The sequence below is a fragment of the Poecilia reticulata genome, chromosome 4 (genome assembly GCF_904066995.2).
Source record: "Poecilia reticulata chromosome 4, P_reticulata-male-v2, whole genome shotgun sequence".
Lineage (NCBI taxonomy): Eukaryota > Metazoa > Chordata > Actinopteri > Cyprinodontiformes > Poeciliidae > Poecilia > Poecilia reticulata.
In genome coordinates, this window is record NC_088833.1 from 3,254,126 (window position 1) to 3,272,533 (window position 18,408).

At 38.5% G+C, this 18,408-nt stretch overlaps 1 protein-coding gene across 7 annotated transcripts in view; it reads left to right on the forward strand.

The window, feature by feature from the left end:
• Nucleotides 1-18,408, forward strand: part of LOC145551394 (uncharacterized) — a 200,076-nt gene that overhangs the window by 9,786 nt on the left and 171,882 nt on the right. For 4 of the 7 annotated variants that reach the window (XR_014087203.1, XR_014087206.1, XR_014087200.1 and 1 more), the window contains exons 2-3: nt 2,691-2,877; nt 2,959-3,045. The gene's annotated coding sequence lies outside the window, so the exon portion shown is untranslated. Of the gene's footprint in view, nt 1-1,952; nt 2,038-2,690; nt 2,878-2,958; nt 3,046-18,408 lie in introns of all 7 variants that reach the window. The other 3 variants (XR_014087204.1, XR_014087207.1, XR_014087202.1) reach the window with 2 other exon arrangements.

Sequence of the window (18,408 nt, forward strand, 5' to 3'; positions counted from 1 at the left end):
CAATATGAAATGCGGGTGTGGGGTGACATCTAACGTTAAGGTGTATTATTGCCATCTACTGGAGTGTGGACCAGAGTACCTCCCTTTAAATTCTTATATATAATCCTGTTTCTTGTGTTATTTCTACACCATTAGCACAGTTGGCAGCATACATGTGAATGATTGGCAGCGCTAAGCCCCACCTCCTGGCTCTGATTGGGTGTTTTTCATGCATTTCTTCAGAGAAGAGGTGGAGGAGATCAATCTATTCACAGATTATCTGTCTCATAACAAACTGTCACACATGGTGACAATTTCAACAAACATGTAAAAAAAATATTTAAAAAGAAAATTCATACTGCGGTTTTTTTAGTGACACTTAAAGAAGAAAATAGTTTTCTTTCCGCCCAGCCTGAGTTATGGCTGACATTTTTACCTCGCTGATGCATCGGCCCGACCTTTGACCTCGACATGATGTAGCAGCAGAATTTAACTGACCCTTTCCCATTAGACTTTTAGCCGCTGTGACCGTGCAGGGACCCAGACTATTTCTCCATTTCTGCGCTCTGTCAGGTGGGATGATGTGATAATGGGATAACAAGTCATAGTTCGCTTTGCTCTGGGTGCTCACGTGTGTGTGTGTGTGTGTGTGTGTGTGTGTGTGTGTGTGTGTGTGTGTGTGTGTGTGTGTGTGTGTGTGTGTGTGTGTGCGTGTGTGTGTGGGTACATTTTCCTCTAGCAGCCTGTAATCCTTCAGAGGAAAATAAGTGCTGCATGGAGAGAACCAGCCTGTAAACTCTGTCTTGTAGCAGTCAGTCTGATTTGAGGTGTGTGTGTGTGTGTGTGTGTGTGTGTGTGTGTGTGTGTGTGTGTGTGTGTGTGTGTGTGTGTGTGTGTGTGTGTGTGTGTGTGTGTGGGTACATTTTCCTCTAGCAGCCTGTAATCCTTCAGAGGAAAATAAGTGCTGCATGGAGAGAACCAGCCTGTAAACTCTGTCTTGTAGCAGTCAGTCTGATTTGAGGTGTGTGTGTGTGTGTGTGTGTGTGTGTGTGTGTGTGTGTGTGTGTGTGTGTGTGTCAGAGTTGGGTACTAACTGGCTACACTTACTTGAGTAACTTTTGAAAAAAAGTACTTTTAGGAGTATTTGTACTACTCTGTACTTACTCAAGTAAGAGAAGAAATACTTCATAATACAATTACTCAAATTTCTGGATTTTCTAGCAACTGAATGAAAAACAAGTTTTAACCAAAAATCTACCAGATGCAGAGACACAAACCTGCAGTTGTTGCTGAAGCTTTATTAGTTTTTTTATTCTAGAGAAACTGATTTGGAAAAAAATTAGTTTTGCCTGGTTTTGTTCTTTTTTGTTATTTATATGAATTATTGTCATTTTGATTCTTAAAATACCAACATTTCCACCTAGTTTTACACTTTAGTTCATCTGATGTAATTTTTAGATATTAAATGATCGATAGTTTGATCAGATACTCAGGACTTGAGTCGACTTTTTGCCAAATACGTTTTTACTTAACAGAAAGAGTCACTGCTTAGTTTATATCACTTTAACCCAGAAAAGGATTTAGATCATTTTTAGATTATTTTATCAGAAACTGTAGAGTTTCACTATTTAGAAATGGATTTAGATATTTAGCAACCCTGAACCTAGTTTACAGACTTTAGAACAACATTAGATTAGTTTACTTTCCTTTGGTTTGTTATTTTGTCTGTATTTCCTTTTAACGCACTTTGAATTGCCTTGTTGCTGAAAATGTGCTATATAAATAAAATTACCTTAAGTAATTTCTTGGACGGCTAATTTTTACTGTTACTTGAGTATAATTTTTACCTTCCTCTGGTGTGTGTGTGTGTGTGTGTTGCTGCTGAATGTTTGACCCCAGTAGCAGCGGATCAGGTGAACATCAACACGGTTTCTCTTAGAATCAGGAACATTTTGCGTTTTGTTTCAATCAAGGTGATCGGCGCTGTGAGGCATCGAGACAAGAACGGAGGAGAGAAAGGAAGCGGGCGCTTCTTTCAGAGTTCTCCATGTCAGCCGTGTAAGAAAGCCGCCAAACCAATAATTTTGTCAAGTTCTTTTTTTAGCCGAGCGGCTGAAGCGTCTTTGGATTGCCACACGTATAAAGGCAGCCCATATAAAGCCTTTCACAGCAGTGAATGAGCACGCCATCTGTGGAGCTTTCTTATTTCCTCTTCTCTTTTCTTCTCCTCCTTTTTCAAGCCTTGTAATCAAATTTGAGCAAAATCAAATGGCGGGAGGAAAGAAGGAGAGCAGTGGGGGGGAGGAGGGTTCAATGAAAGTACCTTTTGTTGGTCTGAAACGAGCAAGTAATTTACAAAATGCCCTCCCTTTGTGCAGGGGGCTAAAGGAAGAAAGAAATCAGTAGCTTTTAGAAGCTAGGCCTTGCGCTGCGACGGGCAAGATAATGAAAGCCGCCTTGTGTTTGTGGGCTAGAGAGCATCTCAAAGGCAGACCGGGCCCGGCTCAGGGTTAGCTCCACCGCTAGAAAAAAGAAAAAAAAACCACACAAAACAAAACCAAAAGGAAGAAAAAGAGTGTTCCTCAGTATGTGTGTGAGTTTGTGTGTTTTTGTAAAGAGCAGCAAAACAAGCGAAGTCTTAGCAGACAAGCTGAGGAGAGGAGAGGAGCAGAACATCTCCTGATTCCCTCTCACCTGTTGTCCCGCTGCAGACGGAAACCCCTCTGCTCCGGAGTCTGGAGCAACCATGAGGCTGAGGAGGACGAGGAGGAGGAAGAGGCAGCGTTCACACCGAGTCATTGTGCTGCAGGATTACAAACTACGGAGGATTGGATCGGACCGGCTGCAGGGCGACGGCCGTGGATTTGCTCACAGCGGGACAGACGGCTCTGGTTAAAGGTCAGTAACCTTCATCCTTAAAGCACATCAGATGTAACGATGCCCGTCGTCTGTCAGTGAAACCTGCCGGGTCCTGAACAGGTGGAGTGAATGAGAAGTCTTTGTGTGGCCTGCAGATCAGTTCCTGCTTTCCAGCGTTGGAGTGAAACCTGAAGTGCTCTGCAGTCGGTGAGTCCTGGTTGTTTTCTCTGCTCTGCAGCAGATCAGCTGCTTCATCCTGCTGCAGTTTGTTCTGCCAAAATGACGGCAGCTCAACTTCCTTTCATACCACAGAAGAGCGTTTTCGTTTTTCAGACACTCAATCTGTTTCAGCAGGAAAATCCCTTTGAGATTAAAAATCTCTTGTTTACAAAGCTTTCACAGCAAAACAGAAAAAGTTAATTCATCATAAATAAACTAAGATTCCTTAATTAAAACATTTACAGATGAGTCCTTATGAAAAACATTTAGTGTCAGCAGCTCCTGTAGGTCTGAAGAAGATGGAGCAGAAAACTGAAAATGTTCTTTCCAAATTCAGTTCAGACTGAAGTTTTGTGCATTTAATAACATTTTGTGTTATTTTACTGAGAAGATGATATTGTGACATAACCAGGGAGTCGTGTCTCTCCGTTTACCTGAATGTTGTAAAACCAAGAGGAGAACGAAGCAACTTTTAAAAGTCTCAATTCAGATGGGCACATTTTACAGGTTTGCTGCAAAAATGTGCAGCAAACCCTGTTTACCTTTCTGTTTAAAGGTAAATATAAAACTAGCAAAGTCAAAATTACGACATTTTATCACTACATGTCATTTTTTAGACTTTAATATTGTGTTTCGTTTCATTTCGCTGGTCCTGCTGCTTCGGGGCGTCCAGCCTCCAACGGACGTTATTATTCTGATGTGCATCATTATGTCTGCAGGTTTCTGTGTAAATGTCGTGCATTTTGAGTGCTGGAATAGAAACATGTCTCAGTATTTCTGCTCGGAAGACGAATGCAACTTTTTTTTTGTTTTATGTGAGACAATTAACTGTAAAAGATGCCAAAAACAAAAAAAAGCTTTTTGGATTTTCTGACCCAAAGAAGCTGAATGTCTGATTGTACGATGTTTTACTGGGAAAAATGATTAATCAATGCAACATTATATTTTAATCAGTTCACTGCAACACAATCAGCTGAAAGAGGAAGTGAAGTTGCAGTCTCTACACTGCAAAAACATTAAATCTAACCAAGTATTTTTAGTCTGGTTTCTCCTGCAAATATCTTAGTACACTTGAAATGAGACAAAACTAAAATAAATGTAGCTTTTCAGCAAGACGTAGTAGCTTGTTTAGTCAATAAATACTTAATATTGATGAAAAGTTAATTAGATTATTTGACTTAAAGGAAAAACGTGTCTTGAGTTTAATAATCTGCCAGTTATAATATGAAGGATTTACTGACCTAAAACAAACTCCAGTATTTTGTTGAAAAGTTACTTGTTTCTCTTATTTCACACTTGATAAGATTTTGTTTTTAATCAATATTAAGCAATTATTGACTTAAAACCAACTCCTACATCTTTAGTTAGTTTTGTTTTATTTCAAATGTATTAAGATATTTCAGTAGAAACCAGACCAAACATAGATTCTGGGTTAGATTCTGTTTTTGCAGTGCTTGGCTGTAAATGTAAAGAAGTGAAGTAACTGGAAGTAAAAATCCACATTAAATCCTCAAACAACAATTAAATTAAACTTATTTGCCACCTGGGTCTTCATTTACCCGAAGCTGAAATGTTTTAGTCTCTCTTCACTTTTTAAACTAAGTAAAAAAACAAACTAACACTCAGCGTCTCGGTGAGCTGGTTTCTCAGTTGGCACATCAAAATGTCAGAATTTGCACCAGAACAAAGTCATCTGGAGCAGAATGAGTAATGCACCATCTCCGTACCGCCACACGTCAGCACTCACAGCCAAACCGTCACACTCACTCAGCCACATGGCACGCACCGGTGCTTTGACTGTTCCCAACTGTTCCCAGTCACAGGCGTGTCTGTGTGCCGTAGAAAACAAGATTCAAACACGTTATTAACTCACTTAATACTGCAAACTGACGCGGTTAATAGATACCTTCTCTTTTTTTCTACCCGTTTCTCACACATTCAAGCATCAAATGATAAATCTCAAGTCTTGAAACAATCTTCAAGTGGAACTGGAACTTTTTTTTAAATCAGTATTAAGGATTTATTGACTTACAACAAGCTGTTATATCTTCCCGAAAAGTTATTTGTAAGTTAGTTTTGTCTTCTTCGTCAATACTTAGTAAGATATTTAGTTTTTTTGCAGTGCAGCAGGATGATTATATTCTCTTCAGTGAGTTGTTGAGTTTTTATGGGGAAATATTAAGAAAAATCAATTTAAAAACATGCTGAAGTGACTTTTTGTGACATTTTTTGTGACGCTCTGGATTTGTTTGAAAATTTTAGCTGGTTTTTTTACCAATTTAGGAGACGTATTATGCAAACATTTGCATGTTTTTGTTCTTCCATTTGCGCCTGAGAGCTTTAAAAGAAAAACACATTTTCTGACAATAAGGACATTTTTCTTTGGCCTTTGGAAAATGAGCCATTTTAAAATGTAACATCACAAATCAGCATACACTACTCCGTTACCTAGCAACTCCAGTGAAACCTAGCAACCCAAGCTGAGCTCCAGCATGTTTGGTCAGCTGGTTTTACCGCTGTGTGCGCTGTACAATGGCTGCTGGAAAACACACAAGTTTTTTTGTTGACTTACCATCAAGAAACCACTTGCTTTATTGTTGGTTGGTTGCACAGGAGGCGCCACTACTGCTTTTCAAAGACGCACGGTTGTATGCATAATTGAGCATCTGTTTGCCGCCATTTTCACATGTGGATGTAAACACTGAGTTAGGGGGGCGTGGCCTACAGCAGCTTTTCTTTGGACGCCCCAAACAGACTAAAATCTAATTTTATCCAGGATTTTATGAGTTGTTCTCCGTTTTTTAATGTAATGAACATGTTTTGCGTGGCACATAGACGGACCCTACCCTGTTCCAGGAAGCACAACAGTCCATCTGTAAACACAGTACCTGCGTATCTTTTAAAAACCTCCGCAGAACTTTGTCAGTTTTCCATGAATGTCACAAAACATATTTTCATAATTGCAACGTTTCCTTTTAAATAAGTGTAGGGCTGTTGTAAACGATTATTTTAGTAATCGAGTAATCTATAGATTTTTCTTACGATTAATCGAGTAATCGGATAAAAACAATTATGAAATAAAATATTGGTAAATCTTCCATAACACCAGTGTTACTATCGGATATCAACATCAGTCTATTTTTTCCACATTTGAGCTTCCCTACCAGTTACTTTTTTGTAGACCGGGGGAGAAACACGGGATATTTACGGCTCCTCCGTTCAGAAACTCATCTACCAGCCATGTTCCGCCTCCCGTTTGTTCAGACCGGGATGATATAAGTTTATTTTGCGGTTCGTCCGTAAAGCTGCTCTTACCCTGTAAGCATCAACCCTCAGCCGCCCGCCGTGTTCAGTCTCTCCGCTCACCTGTATAAATCCTCCTCAGCTTCTTCCCGCCGTTCAACCAGCAGCTCCGGAGCAGAAAGGCTGCCGAACTCCCGGCATCGCGCCGGTCATTTTAAGGATGTTTATTGGTCCCACAAAAACGATGAAAACCAGGAATTATCACCAATCAGTAAAATCCCCGCGGGCCGAACTTGAAGATTGGACGTTATGCCGCTAACACGTAGCTTCCGTCAACAACTCAGAGGCGGAAGTCAGAGCTCCGCTCAACGCAAATAATGTTCCGGCTGAAACACGGTGCACTAAATGATAAAACATAAATTAACGAAGCTTCGCGGCAGGTCAATTTTCCTCGAGGAATTTTAATAATTGAGGTACTCGAATCACTCGAGGAATCGTTTCAGCCCTAGATAAGTGTAAATAAAATCACATGACTAAGTTTGTTCATGTGATAAGTGATTAAGAAGAAATTCCCACCATGATCCTCCAAGATTTTCCTGTCTTCTTCTTCTTGTTCTTCATGGTTTCTGCCAGTAGTAACATCCTGTTGTTCACCATGTGATGTGAAAAAAGCGTTTCCATCGCAGTTTTATGAAATAAACCAGTTTCTATTCGGCCACTTCACCCCACAGCAAAACCTTTTATCAAAACGTGAGCATTTCCAAAACTGGCTTCTTTACATTAAGCAAATACATTTTTGAAATGTTAATTTACTCCATTATATGGTGAATGGAAACGCAGCTACAGGGAAAATAGACTTAAAAACATTTTGCTGGTCATTTTAGTCACATTCTGCTGTAGAAATTCAACACAATTATTCCATGAAAGAAACAAAGGACACTAAAAAATGCATTTGTTATGTCTATATTTTTAAATGTTAGCTGAGAGCCGCATGCGGCTGCAGCTCATCCTACATGAAGCCGATCTTAACGCGTCATAAATCGTTCTTCTGTCCAGCTGCTTCGACTTACGTTCCTCCCTGCCGCTGTGAAGATGACGGCTCTATTAAAACTGCTGGGTTATTATTCCCGGCTAGCTTAGCCATGTGTTGTGACCCGAACCGCTCCCTGAGGAACCCCTCTAATAACTTCTAATGGGCTGGTAAAGTAGTGGGCGGGACTTGAGCTGCTCAGGAACCAATTAGAGCTCATTGAGCAGGAGTGGCTGCGGCTTGATTTCATCTGTGAGCAGAAGTGTGGCTGCACCTGTGTGTGTGTGTGTGTGTGTGTGTGTGTGTGTGTGTGTGTGTGTGTGTGTGTGTGTGTGTGTGTGTGTGTGTGTGTGTGTGTGTGTGTGTGTGTCTGTGTCTCAGCGGTCATTAGCTGCAGCAGCCAGTCATTAAGCCCGTCATTTTCCCTGCCTGTCATCAGTTGACCCCTCTGATTTGGACAGTGTCTGTACTTAACCTTTGACCTGTGGGTTCTCTGCCTGGCTCCTCATCAGGAGGGCGTGTTTGTGAGCAGCTGCTTCCTTCAGGTTGTTTCTGTGCAGATAAACTGGAATACATGAGATTACAAGAGACAAAAGTATAAACAATTAAACCGGTTCATTCAGGTGCCTGATTTTCAGTGAGGAGTTTTCAAGGTTTGGAAAGTTTTTAATTTCTGTATAAAGTCCTTGAAATTGTTTGGTATTCAAATTGCACAGATTTGTAATAAAATGCAAACAAACATCTAATTAAAAACCCACATTTGGTAAATATTATTAACACCAAAGCCATAAGTTTACATACACCTAACAGGAAAATAAAAATACAGTTAAATCAAACTAAACTTACCAAAATTAATTATATTTACTAAATGCCAGAAAAAGTTTGGGAAAATTTCTTTTACATATTTATTTTCTAACTTTCTTCTTATATAAATATGTTTAAGCATTTAATTTGAGCAGGAAGGTTGTTTACTTTAACAACCTTGTTTTTGTTTCAATATAATGAATATTTATTATTCCTGACGTCTCAATGATTTATTGATCTGTGGAATTTAAATCAGGGTTTCTTATATTACATAGAAAGTTGCTGAAATTGATAGATTTCTGTTGTTAAGTTGGTGTTTTGTTTTCAGACCAGTCAGGTGTGTAAGGTGTGTGTGAGACATTTTAAAACATAGATTTTAATTTTCATTGTCCGTGCTCCAGAATGCTGAATATCATCACAATATATCATTTATAGTAATAAATATCATATAATCGTGAGTTGAAGCTGTTTTTCTTTTTTTTCTTTTTTGATGGTTTCTGTTGTTTCTCCAAAGTTTTTGCTGGAAAAGTTTGAAAATTTGCATAGAAAATGTTTGAATTTTAATGCATTTACTATAAAACTAAAAATATTTTTTATATAAACTGCAACTAAAAGTGTGTGAAAGATTCCAAACATCAGAAAAACCCACTTCTTTTTCATGACTTTACCAGTGGAGAAAAAACAGTTTTACTTTTGATTTTATGCTTTTAAAACCTGCTACTCTTTGAAATTTAAACAGGTGTTTAAATTTTATTTAAATACCTTCTGACTCCTGCAGTGCTGGGATTAACCTTGCAGTACTTTGTCTTAGCTGCAGCTCCCTGCGGCGCCCCTGAAGCCGCACGAAGCCTTGCTAGCAGCGATAGAAGCAGAAATTAGGCGGCTTTCTGCCCCAAAGCTGGAACATTAAGGCAGCCCTCACCTTGGCCTGCAGGAGCCGCGTTAGCGTTAGCAGCTAATCCAAAAGCCAGCAGAGTCAGACAGTCACACCTCTGCTTTCCTTTTGTCTTCCCCTGATAAGGTAATGGGGATCCGGAGGAAGTTTGAGGTCGGGGATTTGAGCCTCAGGAAGGCGCGTCGAACGGGTGACCAATGAAAACCTCAGCGGCCGGGTAAAGGAGGAGGAATCAGAGCGTATTGTCTTAAGAGGATGAAGTAATGAGAGGCTTACAGAGTTGTATCAGTGGACAAAGATGGATGTGCCGCATGCTAATACCTGCTATCTTGATGTGACACGTCAGCTTGGCCCTGGAGCGCAGCAGGCAGAGCTAATATTCCCTTTTGTCTTGTCCTGATAAGCTAATGAGTGTTACAGCAAAGGGTGATGGGAGTTTAAGAGCTGCATTAGTGGACAAACTGTTAAATCTGCTGGTTAGCTTCTGCAGGGCAGCTTTAGCTCCAGGTGTTGAAACCAGCGGTTGTTTCATGGCGATAAGAGGAGAGGTTGAAATCAGAGCGCTTGGAGAGAAACGTCTCCACACACAGGTCTTTGTCAGACCCGAAAATTCATTATGATCCAAAGCAAATCCTGCAGGTTTTACAGCCAGGAAACAGAAACACACTGATCATCGTCTCAACTCACTGAACTCAGTTCACAAGTTAATACCTTTATCTTTTACACTATTTCACACCAATTACACTATTATTTACTAAAAACAAACCTCTGTCTTGCTAAAAAGTCACTTTTCAGTTAGTTTTGTCTTATTTCAAGAGCACTAAGATATTTGTACTAGAAGCTACCAAAAACACTTGGTAAGATTTTGTGTTTTTGCAGTGTAGTTGTTGTTGGTGCTGATTTCCACAGATTGTAGAGTCAGACGTCACAGAGGAAGATGATTTGGACAAAGACTTGGCATTTTAGAAGAGTTTCTGTATTATATTACAAAACAGAGATAATATGTGGTAATAAAAGCTGCATGAAAATAATGTTTAAATATTAGAATAGTCACAATATTGAGCGAATAAAATCATAAAGTCTTAATATTACAAGAATAGCTGATGGAGAATAAAGTTGAAATAATATTAAAATAATCATATTTTAGGTACACAGTTATAATATTATGACTATTATTTTCACTTTATTTTTCATTAAGAATAAAGTTGTAGTATTACGTAAATAAAATTGTACAAAAATAGTCTTAATGCTATAATAAAGTTGGATTTCCAATATTAAGTCACAACTAGAGTTTGGCAGCAACCAGTTATATTTACTTGAGTAACTTTTTAGAAAAACTTTACTTTTGAATATTTTTACTGCACTTGAGTAAAATCTCTGGATTTTCTACCCACTGAATGAAAATCAAACAAGTTTTAACCAAAAATTCACCAGAAGCAGAAACACACCTGTTAAAGTTTCTTTCAGTTAAAAACTGATTTGGAAACATTTCCTGTTATTTTTTGTTATTTATAAGAATTATTGTCACTTTGGTTCCAAAATACCAACATTTCTATGTAACTTTATATTTTGGTCTGATGAAAATGCAGCTTTTAAATATTAAATGATTGATAATTTCACCAGTTAGTACTTGAGTCGACTTTTTAACAAATACTTTTTTATTTAAAGTAATTTCCTGCTACTTTTCACTTCAGTGAAAACATGTTGCAGTGGTTCTACTCTTACTTCAGTATCGGTTTTAGGTTCTCTACCCGCCTCAGGTCATAATAATATTACAAGAAAATCATAATGTTTCAACTTTTTCTTGTAATTTTATTTATTTTTTTCTCAGTGTGGCTCTAAGACTCGGTCATAAATGACCCACCATTGTGTGACTGAAAAGACCCAAACCTGCTATTGATTGGAAGGTGTGTGTGTGTGTAACTCTTAAAGTGGTGTGTGTGTGTGTGTGTGTGTGTGTGTGTGTGTGTGTGTGTGTGTGTGTGTGTGTGTATACGTGTGTGTGTGTGTGTGTGTGTGTGTGTGTGTGTGCGCCCCTCCTGATGCTCCCCGGTCCTGCAGCCATGTTGCCCTCCAACATGAACCTGCAGAGTCGGACCACGGTTGGCGTCCCGTCCTGCTTTTAGAGCCATTACTGTCAAACAGCTGTTAGCGTGTCAGGAGGAGCTGCTGATGGAGGGATAAACGGTCGGGGCCAATAAACGGATAGATGGATAGATAATTGGGTGTAGAGGACGGAGGGAGGGGCGGCGGCCCGGCTTGAGCCTCTCTAAGTGAAGACAGATTGCTGCAGAGTCGGAGAGGAACAGCCGTTTATTTGACACTCAATTATCAGATGGACCTGGTGGCCCTGCGGTCCAACAGCTGCTGCAGTCGGGCTGCGGATCAGCAGCGGAAAACTGGAAACACTGGAAACAAATGAGCTTCCAGCGTCTTTCCCAGGACGGCTAACATCAATGTAGTTTCTTTGAGGCCTCAGCATTTGTTGGTTTTACCCTAGTAACAGTATCACTACGTCAATATAAATTTTTACTCTACTGACTGCACAGTGGTGCAGTTGGTAGAGCTGTTGCCTTGCAGCAAGAAGGTTCTGGGTTCGATTCCCGGCCCTGGTCTTTCTGCATGGAGTCTCCATGTTCTCCCTGTGCATGGTGGGTTTTCTCCAGGTACTCCGGTTTCCTCCCACAGTCCAAAAACATGACTGTCAGGTTAATTGGCCTCTCCAAATTGCCCCTAGGTGTGAGTGAGTGTGTGCGTGTTTGTGTGTCCTGTGTGTCTCTGTGTTGCCCTGCGACAGACTGGCGACCTGTCCAGGTGACCCCGCCTCTCGCCCAGAACGTTAGCTGGAGAGGAACCAGCACCTCCTGACCCCACTGAGGGACAAGGGTGTCAAGAAAATGGATGGATGGATGGATGACAGTAAAAAGTAGAAATTACTCAAATAAGAGTGAAAAAATATTTGGTAAAAAAGGCGACATGAGTACCGAGTAACTGATCAAAACATCGATCATTAATATTTAAAAATTACATCATCAGACGGATCAAAAAATAAATTTAAGTGGAAATTTTTGTATTTTAAAGAACAAAATGACGATAATTAATGTATAACAAAAGAAATAGAAAATCAGGAAATTTAAATTTTTCCAAATCAGTTTCTTTCAATAAAAAATGTATGAAACTTTAATAAATAAAACTGCGGTTGTGTGTCTGAGTCTGGTGACTTTTTGGTTAAAACATGTTTGTTTTTCATTCAGTGGGAAGAAAATCAAGTAAAAGTAGAAATACTTCATAATTGAACTACTCAAGTAAAAGTAAAAAGTACAGCGTAGTAAAAATACTCCTAAAAGTACAAGTTTTCAGACAAGTTCCTAAAGTAAATGTAATTAGTTACTTTCCAAATCTGGTTGGAATATCTGAGAGCGTTTATTGGGGAAGTTTAACCTCAGTCTACTTTACTTTGTACTTTTTTTTGTCTTTTTCCATTTTAATAAGTAGCTTAGAGAAAAAGAAAGCAAAAAGTCATAATTTAATCATTTTAAATGATTACAGAATGGAAATATCCTTTATTGTCTTAGAGAGAAGAAAGTCAGGATTAACATCAGATATATCTGTTCACACACAAAGACCCAAAATGGTAAAACTATAGAAGATTATAACAGAGAGATACCGTACAGGTGTCATATTCCTGAGAGAAAACGCTCAGTCACAGGTAAATTAGCTAAAGACCTGCTGTGCCTCCATGTTCTCACTGTTCTGCATGTTTTCAACGGTTTCCTGGTTCAGAAAGTCACCATGTTCTGCACAAACCTGAAAACGACTCAGGCTGACGTCTAAATCAGCGTCTGGACCTCAAACATCAGAGAAACATAAAATCACCCGCAACAAAGCAGGAAAAATGACTAAAACGATGAATTTATAATGTAAAATTAGTTTTATGTTGCATATAATTAGCAGAACAAGCAGGAATCTGTTACCGAAGCTCTTATGAGTGAACAGCCAGCAGCTGCATTAACGTTATTTATTCTTTTGTCTTTATTATTTTCTGCTATTTTTTTTTACCATTTTCACCAAATCAGTGTCAGCTCTAGCATCAGGAACCCTGTCAGTCGTTTCCTCTTCTGCCGTCTGTTCGCCATGGCAACACGACCGTTTCCTGTTCCAACCCGACAAGACGCCATTTTGTTTTTAATGCAGAAAATCCCCTCTGTGTGCTGCTGAATGTCGCAGATCAGCTGGACGTTGACGAGCGGCAACAGGTTCTGCTCAAATCACAGCTTCTACCTCATCTGGAGCTCAGCTTCTTAAAGGGACAGTACATGTTTAAGCTTCTCTTCATTTGAAACAACCTCCAGGTTGTTTTGTTTGGTATCGCGAAGCATTAGGGCCAAATCAGACGAAATAAAAAATAAGGTTAAGTAAATTTCAACCAAAAAATTTATTTAAAATTTTTTCAAGATATTCTCTGTCAAAGTTTTACATTTGCAAAAACAATTTATACTTTTTCATGATTAAAGGAATTAATTTATGATTTGCTTGAAAAAAAAAAATCAGAAGTTTTCTGAGATTATAAAATCAGACATTTGAGACCAAAACGCCAGAAGTCCTGTCAGGTTTAGACGTTGCATCTGGACTCTTTCTGCACCAGAACAGAACCTCCTGGGTCAGACCTGACATGGACGGCACTTTGAAAAATATCCAGACGTGCATCTCCCAAGTTTGTCACTTAAACCTCAGAGGACTTGTGGTATTTTTAGTCTTGAATGTTTTAATATTACAGATTTATACGTTTAATCATGGAAAAATTTGTTTTTCTGGAAAATTTTTACAACTTGCAATTTTTCAATATGTCTCCACATTTTTCTTGTAAATATATGAAGTTTTTGTGGAAATTTACTCTTAGGCACATCATTATAATTTTTTTTCTGGTGGCCATGGCCCCCCCTGCCCACCTCTTGTGGACGCCACTGGATGTTGGGAAACCTGTATGTACAATCGAACTCTGGATGAAAGAAAATCATTCAAATCCACTTACAAGAGAACTAGAGAACCAAATACAAGAAGTGGATTACAACGCAGTGCATTGTGGGTAAACGACACCAAATAAAAAGGCGTGCAGCAGGATCACCCACAGAAACGGCTTGTGTTCGCAGTAATTAAGCTCATTCATAAAATGCTTTTCACAGATAACAGATGTCACCACTTGCTGCCCAACATATCTGTGCTGCTGCAAGTTATAATTTTATTTTTTATTGTCCATCCATCCATCCATCCATTTTCTTGCACCCTTGTCCCTTAGTGGGGTCGGGAGGGGTGCTGGTGCCTCTCCAGCTATCGTTTCGGGCGAGAGGCGGGGTCACCCTGGACAGGTCGCCAGTCTGTCGTAGGGCTTTTTTATTGTCCTAATTGCAAATACTTTAAATGGTTAGAATAATCTTGACTTCTTTCTGCAGCGTGACGCCGACAGTCCCTTTTATTAAAACTAGCTTAGTAAAATCATCTCATACATGAAGCAGCTTGTTAGGTGACCACTGCACTACTTCCTTCAAAATGTGATTAGTGATCAATAATACTGCAAATTTAAACAAATGGACAAGTTTACAGCTGAAATGTTTGTGCACGTCTGTGCAGAATAACTTGCATTTTCGTCGTTCAACAAATGTCTTATTATTACTTTACTGTTGGCTTTGCAGGACTGCTAGGATACGATGGAAACGAGTCTCCCTCGTAATTAAATCCCAAAATGTTTGTGTTCGCCTGCTGCTGAGGGGGAATGTTTTCAGGGACGGACGCGGACGAGGTCGAGGGATTTGGGTTCTCATTGGCTGCTCTGTGACGTGGTGATGAAGCCTCATGTGTGCTATTCAGCGTTTAGCCTTGAGCTGAGAATCAACACACACGCACACACACACACACACACACACACACACACACACACACACACACACACACACACACACACACAGAAATACACATAAATTGACATGATTGCTGAAGGGCTGGAACAGATACGTGAATAGCTGTGTTGTCCAAACCTTTAATTTCTCCATCAGTGACAGCCGAGATGAATCCAATTTAAGCAAATAAAAAAGAAAAAAATGGTGTGAAATTTTGAGGAACTGCTGGCAGAAACATCAGCAGCAGAGTGACATTTAGACACATGCAGACAAATACAAATCACACGCGGTTCAAATGTGACACAAACATTAAGAGATGTGGCAAAATGTCAGCTTAAAACGTCTGGAACAACAAGACATACCACAGAAGAAGAGCGTTTCGTCCTGTAGATGAGGCTCTCGGACACATCAGACACAACATTCTGAAACGTTTCTGCAGAACCATAAATAAATAAATACATTTCACAGACAAACAAATGAATAAAAGCTGCCTTCAGCATAAATTTGGTGCTGTAATTTAAAAGCTGAAGGAATAAAACAGAAACGGGAAGAATGCAGGAAACGGTTTCACTTTATTTCCTGCACAACTTTATAAATATTTGTGTGATAATATAAAAAAAGGAGCAGATAATTAGGGATAAAACCAGTTAAAAACAGAGAGACTCTGTCCAAGGTGCTGAAAACCAGGCAGGAGTTTAAAACTGAAGGTTTTTCAATCACATGAATAAACTCAGTTTTACTGCAACAACACAAAATATACCAAAGTATTTTGATTAGTTTCTGAAGTAAATATCTGAGGACACTTGAAATAAAACAAAACTAACTTACAAATAACTTTTCAGCAAGACACAGGAGCTTGTTTTACCTAAATAATTCTTAAAATATTGATGAAAACTGCTAGTTCTACTGGCAAATTATATCATTTATCAACATTTTTCCCACGTTGGAAGTGAAATAATCTGCCAGTCGAATTTATACTTTTTAAATCGATATTTAGGAGGTATTTACTTTTTTACAAATTCCTATATGTTGCTAAAAAGTACCTTTAAGTTTTGTTTTATTTCAAGTGCTTTGTGATATTTTCACTAGAAATTAAACCAACAATATTTGCTAAGATTTTAGGTTTTTGCAGTTATGAGCCAATATTTTTTATTTTTACATGACTGAAATGAAATTAAACAAAAATATTGAGCTTAATTAACATCTAAATGTGATTTATTTTGCTGTTATTTGTGTCTTTTATCAGTATTATTCATATTATTGTCATCGCCTGGCTTGAATGTAACCTTTCATGTGATTTTTTTTAATTAAGTAAAAGAATTTGGACTCAATGCGTCCAGGAATGCGACACGCTGTGTTGATTTATAATAATCTCTAAATTCAACACATGAGACTCGGGTTTTGGAAACACGGTTTGTTTTTCTGGAGGACATTCCTACAATAGATGACAGAAGAGGGTTTATTCAGCGCCAAAGGCAAGAAAAGAGTCATTTTATTCCACAGTAAATCATTAGTGGGAAAGCAGGATTTTACATAGAAGAATAAAAACCTGCAGGAAAATGTTTTGACATTATTTCCTGTTTAACTTTATAAATATTAGTATAAGAATATTATTACAGCTGAAAACAAAAGCAATAAAAATGAATGTTTTAATCAAATTTACTACCTTTTTTTTGTCAATTCCTTAAAAATTAAAAAAGAGAAACTTTGTTAAAGTGAAACATGAGTTTTATTAAACCAAGTAATTTAAACACCAGACATAAAACCAACAAGGCAGCTTGATTTAAACGTTACAATTAGTCTATTTTTAATTAAATCGGCTTATTTTTTTTTACATCTAGACTCTACAGACCTGCTAGAAATTAAAGTTTTCATTATTTTCTTAAGTGAATTACTTGATTTTTAATAAAATGTTGGAGAATTACCAGCATTTAGAACAGATCTGCGTTGTGTGTCTTTGTTTCTGAGGTATTCCTCCTCTGTGTGCTGTGCTGCTTATTTCTGCTTTCTGTGTCTGTAAATGTGTGTGTGTGTGTAAATGTGTGTGTGCTGTCAGTGCCCTCTGCAGTGAAACCAAAAGGGAATTAAGAGACGAGCAGAAACGTAGAGAGGAAGAGGATCAGCTCCATTATCTTCATCACACAGAGGGGCGTCTCACACTCGGCAGTCTTGCTGCCAGACGTCGCGCAGCAGAAACACAAACTGAATCTTAAAGCCGTTTCTCGCTCAGAAGTTGCATAAGATCATCAGACATGAACACCAGCTTTACGTCTGTCTCCTCCGCAGAAATGAGCTGAAACAAAGACACTAAATCGTTTATTAATGTTTCAGCTGTTTTCATTCACAGCTGAGCTAATGATGAAGCTAACATGTTAGCAGATATTCTTTGTGGTTTTCTTTTGCAATGTCCTACCTTTATTTTTTTTATTTTGTTATTCCTTTTGATCACTATTATTAAACAAACTTCTGCTGTTATGTATTGCTGACCATATTAATAATAAACTGCTCACCCAACTAAATAATCCTCTGATTATCTAACAGATAAAACCATCAACTTCATGCAGCGTAACTTTTCTCTTTCTGCTTTTCTGATGCACAAACACAACTAAAAACCTCGTTTTATTTCCCAACATGAATGTTGCAGATTTAGTAAAGATCTTCCAGACAATAAACTCCTCAGACTCTTCAGTTTGTTGTTTGATTCAGGAGCACAAACCTGCTTCTCTCCAGTTTTTAAACTGGTTGAAATGATATTAAACCAGAAATACTGACATATTTTCAGATCTAAAATGATCTAAATGTCAAATGTTTTAGTGCGCAGTTTTTGTTCAGCTCATTTCTGGCCGTTTTGAAGACTTTTATCCAATATTCAGTGTTTTAATTGTGAAATAAATAAAGGCAGAAATGACGTTAAACCCTCCAGGTTGTGTGAACGTGCATCAGTTTGTGACGCTACGGCAGCAGCTGCAGCTCCAATAGATGGCATCACAGCACTAGGCTTGAGCCGATTCCCTCTGCGCTCTGCTGGACTGCAGCTGATCCTCCATGAGCCCAGCTGCAAATATTCACAGCTCAGGTAATAAAACACATGAACTAATAATAATAATAGGTTTAAAAATATCCTACAAAAATATTTTTTATGTTCTTTTTTCTAGATGCAAAATTCTCTTGATTAAAAGAATCCTCTTTATTCAGTATTTTTAACCAAAACCTGAATTTGATATATTAATTTTATGTTTATATTTTGATATTTTATCATCTTGACATCTGTTTAATGTAGTTATGCTCTAAAATTACAGTGTTTTACCCACAAAGCAGAGCAACATTTGCTGCCGACGTTAAAACGTGTGTATTTGTGAGTGAAGGGAAGTGGGCCGGCGATCAGCCACCTTTAAGTCTCCACTGCAGAAATGTGTGTCTCCTCCGGCGGCTGTAATGTGTTTTTGTGTGTGTGAATCCCCCGCTGCTCTGTTTCATGCAGACAC